A 5584-nucleotide genomic window follows, 5' to 3' on the forward strand; every position below is an offset into this window, starting at 1 on the left:
ATGATTTAAAAACAAATTGATATGCTATAATTGCAAATGTCTGGATTGTTTGGCCCTGACAGGAATCATCTGAAAGGCAAACAGTCTGGTCCAGCTGGAGGAGGTTGTTTCCTGACAAATGCACTCTGCTAATAAGAGGATACTTTTGCATCCTCAGTCCTTTCCCCATTTTACGGCAGGATGTTAATTCTGCATAGGGGATTTTTTTATGATTCCTTTTCTTGACGCTTGAATTCTGAATTTCATTTCTCCCAAGAGAGATGCTGGAATCATCCAGCCATCCTCCTCGTCAAAGTTATGGGTAATTTGACCTGCCATTTGGCCATTTCCGGGAGCGGTTGAGTAGTTCTTTGGGCCATTTCTGCCTTGAAGACAACATAGGGCGTGTTATCGTCCATGCAGATGAGGACCCCAGACTGTTGGCTGGCTAAAAGTGGTTGCCCTTGCGAATGTTAATTCTGTCTCCACTGGCTGCTGAAGGTTTTACCAAGTTCAGGGACCCTAAGCTGGGGCAGGGGAATCACTCACTTCCCCTAAATGACGGATTTAGTTTCAAACAGCAAGCGGATTGAATAGGCAAAGAAGGGAGAGGATCAACCACAAAGAGTATCATGTTACAGAGGAATTTCCAGAAGCCAGAGTAGGTTCTTTGGGTCTGTCCTGAGTCTAAATTGATAGGGAAAATGTGAGCCGGCTCAATGTGTAGTATGCTCCTGTAATATTGTGATTTATTATATTTGGTCTTCATCCTGTTTCTGACCGAGAGCTCCTAAAGCCCTTAGAATTTCCTAAGTGATAAGAGGAATGGAGGCGAAAGGAATCTTGTTATTCCTAATAAGACCCTTTCAACCACACCGACTTTATGTTAATGAGGTGATTTTTGGAAAGCCTCTTGGTAACCACAGGTGGAAATGGGTTACCAGGGAACCAACCAGGTGATTAGTGGGTTGGAACTTTCTGCCACACCCTTCCCCAACCTCAGGGGAGGGGGCGGGGAAGTGGGAGGGGCTAGAGGTGCGCTCAGTCACCATTGGCCAATGATGTAATCAATCTTGTCATAAAATGGCGCCTTTATAAAAGCCGAGGAGCGCATCTGGTTGGCAAATGTGGAGGCGCCAGGAGAGTGCGAGGAAGCGGCCCTTCCCATGTGGCCTGAGGTCTCTTCCATTTGGCTGTTTCTGAGTTTCAGTGGTTGCCCCCTCTGGCCACCCTTACCGGCAGTTTCGCTTTCCACAGCTTTAGTTACTTGGGGTTTACGGAGGTCCCTCAGCCGGTCATCCTCCTGACGAATAATCAGAAGGTCAGTAGTGGCCTAGCCGTACCTCAGTGTGCCTGCGTCATTCACTTCGTGTCATCCTGTCACGTAGGCGTTTTACCTCCCCTAGGAGAGGAACGGTGAGTACCGTACCACAAGCTATTCTGAGAGAGAGAGAGAGAAACCATATGCACAAAACCTTTATTATAGCATATTGTTTAATTGTATTTTATTACTAGTCATTGTTAATTTTCTGTGCCTAATTTATAAATTAAACTTTATCGCAGGTACATACGTGTGGGGAAAAAAAGTCTGTATTGGTTCACTTCTATCTGCAGGCATCCCCTGGGTGTCCTGGAATGTGTCCCTGTGGATAAGGGGGGGGGGCACTGTATATCCTCCAATAATTAGAGTAAACTGGAAATACATCGGTCATCTAGTAAGACAACTGTTGGCCTGAGTTCTGTGAGCCACTTCAACAGATTAGTTGAATCTGAGGTGGGGGCCGTCAGGGAACCTCTGACCTGTAGCTATCGGGTCAGAAGCACAGCTGACAACAGTTGGCATCTCAAGTGGGATGGGGACAGTCTCGTGAGTCGGAGCCCTTAACCTGTGCAATCCCACCGGCCCTCCAGGTAGATAGCAGAACTGAGTTAAATTATAGGACAGCCAGCTGGTGTTGGAGAATTGCCTAGGGAACCCCATGGCATTTGGTGGCCAGAAGGATTTCGAGCATGTGAAAGTCAAGGAGAAAAAGTTTTTCCATCATAGCTTTTAACTTCTTTCATTTGCCAAGCATTTCTGAGCACCCCTAGTGTGACAGGCACTGGAGATGGAGAGTAGCCTTTTCTTTTTTTCTTTCCCCCTTGGTAGTTGTGAAACAGATCTGCCTTGATCATTTCAACCCAGTGTGGTTATGTGCTTAGATGTAGGCATAGCTCAACATTTTGTGGGAGTGGGGGGTTTAATCATATCAGCTCACCTTTCCTGAATTTCTGCTGTGCAACAGGTATTATGCTCAGTGCATTCTTCCAACAGTCACATGTGCTGCAACAACCCTATGTGGCAGATTTTATTCTGCCCATTTTACAGATAACAAAGCTGGAACTTAGGCTAAATAACTGGCTAAGCCACATAGGTAGTAAGAGGCAGAGCTGGGATTCAAAAGTCAGCCCTATGCTCTTTTTTTTTTAGCAAATAATTTAAAATTTTTTTTTTAAACAAATACACCAAAGAATCAGGCAATGCTGTCAGCACTGGATATAGTCCTGGGCTACAGGTCTGCACACTCCTTTGCAACTGGTCCTGTGATAGGAGAGTCTTTCATTTCACATTTATTGTTTACTATGACCCCCTTTATCTTCAAAATAAACACACCATCTTTTTCCAGTATGATTTCCGTTGTTGAATTACCACTGCTGGATGTACCTTCTTTTTGAGTGCTGGTTTGCCTTTACTGTGGCCTTCACAGTGTTACCCACACCAGTGGCAGAAGCCTGTTCAGTTGTTCCTTGAACCCCTTCACAGATAGGATACATAGATTTTTGGCTCCTGTGTTGTCAGCACAGTTACTCATGGCTCCTACCAGAAGACCCAGAGAAATCTGGAATTTCCCACTGGAGGACCCACCACATCCGTGCTTCAACATCTTGAACACCAGAAAGGAACCCAAAACCAGCCTTTGGGTATGCGTTTCCCACCTCCTTGGCCTGCGAAGGTTTAGAGAAGGCTTCAGGACCCCCAAAGTGAGCCTTAAAGGCAGGGTAGGACACCCCAGTGTGAGTCAACATGGGTTTGCCTGAGGGATGTCTGCTCTGGAGGGGTGGGGTTGGAGGAGACCTTTGTCCCCAGAGCTGCTGTCCTCCTCTTTCCAGCCACCCTTCCCGGCTCTTGCAGGAAGACAGGTCAGAAGCCCCAATAAGAAGCTGTGAATCGGTGGCAATTGAATTGTTTTGCTGAGATTGGAGCCAGCTGGAGATAAGGAGAAAGCAAAGAGGGTCTTTGAGCTGGATCTAAATATAGCCTTGCCAATGTGCTTAATTTCCCCCCCTCACCATTTCATTGTTGACTTTGAAGGATCTCAACTCCCTGGAGGAAATGTTTAAAGCTGGAGAAATAGAGTTTTTCTTCAGTTTGTCTTTTGTGCAAATAAGAGGAACACAAGCACAAATGTTACACTGGTTCTTATTGATTTAAGTCCTAACAAGTTAAACAGTTTTATAGTTGCCAGCTTAGTGTCTTTTCGTGGCAGTTCTGCAGCTAATTGTGGGGAACGCCATGCCTGAGGTGATGAAACTTAATGCCCTGGGTCCCAGTTCCCCATGACTTTCCTGTGTCTTTGTCTCTCTACATATCGTTACCTTTTCCTGGTTCTCTTTGTAATACTGTCTTTCTCGTCATCAATGACTCTTCTGTATTCTCTTAAATTTCCACCGGTCTTTTCCTTTTATTCTATTTTCACTTGGGATGCTGCAATAAATAGAGCAGACACAGACCTCAAGTTTGCAATATGCTCTTTCCATATTGTTCAGTATCTGTTAGTGACTTGGTGCAGCTGGTTGCTGTCATGTCTGCTTTTGTTCCTGTCACCCTAAGGATCTGAGAAGGAAAGAGATATCATGCTTTTTAAAGTGACCTAAGTCCTCAAGAGCACACAGCTCACATAGCTGTCTGTGAATCTTGGTAACTACTTCATGCTAGGTCAGGGCTTCTCAGCTTGAATACTGTGCATGAGCTCCAGGGGGATGAGGGAGACTCTGAAATAGTAAGCAGGTTTTTAAAAAAATTTTTTTATCGTTATGTTAATCACCATACATTACATCATTAGTTTTTCATGTAGTGTTCCATGATTCATTGTTTGTGCATAACACCCAGTGCTCCACGCAGAATGTGCCCTCTTAAATACCCATCACCAGGCTAACCCATCCCCCACCCTCCTCCCCTCTAGAACCCTCAGTTTGTTTTTCAGAATCCATCGTCTCTCATGGTTTGTCTCCCCCTCTGACTTACTCCCCTTCATTCTTCCCCTCCTGCTATCTTCTTTTTTCCTTTTTCTTAACATATGTTGCATTATTTGTTTGACAAGTACAGATCTGTGATTCAACAGTCTTGCACAATTCACAGCACTCACCATAGCACATACCCTCCCCAATGTATATCACCCAGCCACCCCATCCCTCCCACCCCCCACCACTCCAGCAACACTCGGTTTGTTTCCTGAGATTAAGAATTCCTCATATCAGTGAGGTCATATGATACATGTCTTTCTCTGATTGACTTATTTCACTCAGCACAACACCCTCCAGTTCCATCCACGTCGTTGCAAATGGCAAGATCTCATTCCTTTTGATGAATGCATAATATTCCATCGTGTATATATACCACCTCTTCTTTATCCATTCATCTGTCGATGGACATCTTGGCTCTTTCCACAGTTTGGCTATTGTGGACATTGCTGCTATAAACATTGGGGTGCACGTACCCCTTCGGATCCCTACATTTGCATCTTTGGGGTAAATACCCAGAAGTGCAATTGCTGGATCGTAGGGTAGCTCTATTTTCAACTGTTTGAGGAACCTCCATACTGTTTTCCAGAGTGGTTGCACCAGCTTGCATTCCCACCAACAGTGTAGGAGGGTTCCCCTTTCTCCGCATCCCCGCCAACATCTGTCGTTTCCTGACTTGTTAATTTTAGCCATTCTGACTAGTGTGAGGTGGTATCTCATTGAGGTTTTGATTTGGATTTCCCTGAGGCCGAGCGATGTTGAGCACTTTCTCATGTGTCTGTTGGCCATTTGGATGTCTTCTTTGGAAAAATATCTGTTCATGTCTTCTGCCCATTTCTTGATGGGATTATTTGTTCTTTGGGTGTTGAATTTGATAAGTCCTTTATATATTTTGGATACTAGCCCCTTATCTGATATGTCATTTGCAAATCTTTTCTCCCATTCTGTCGGTTGTCTTTTGGTTTTGTGGACTGTTTCTTTTGCTGTGAAAAGCTTTTTATCTTGATGAAATCTCAATAGTTCATTTTTTGCCCTTGCTTCCCTTGCCTTTGGCGATGTTTCTAGGAAGAAGTTGCTGCGGCTGAGGTTGAAGAGGTTGCCACCTGTGTTCTCCTTTAGGATTTGGATGGACTCCTGTCTCACGTTTAGGTCTTTCAACCATTTGGAGTCTATTTTTGTGTGTGGTGTAAGGAAGTGGTCCAGTTTCATTCTTCTGCATGTGGCTGTCCAATTTTCCCAACACCATTTGTTGAAGAGACTGTCTTCTTTCCATTGGACATTCTTTCCTGCTTTGTCAAACATGAGTTGACCATAGAGTTGAGGG

The 5584-nt window shown here is 44.6% G+C and overlaps 1 pseudogene; it reads right to left on the reverse strand.

Annotated features, from left to right (window-relative positions):
- Positions 1-2492: 2492 nt before the first annotated feature.
- LOC112840131 (large ribosomal subunit protein uL14 pseudogene) lies at positions 2493-2903 on the reverse strand (annotated as a pseudogene).
- Between the last annotated feature and the right edge of the window lie 2681 nt (positions 2904-5584).

This window comes from Callorhinus ursinus, unplaced genomic scaffold (assembly GCF_003265705.2).
Source record: "Callorhinus ursinus isolate GAN/ISIS: 27379988/994484 unplaced genomic scaffold, GSC_fseal_2.0 scaffold19, whole genome shotgun sequence".
NCBI classification, from domain to species: Eukaryota; Metazoa; Chordata; class Mammalia; order Carnivora; family Otariidae; genus Callorhinus; species Callorhinus ursinus.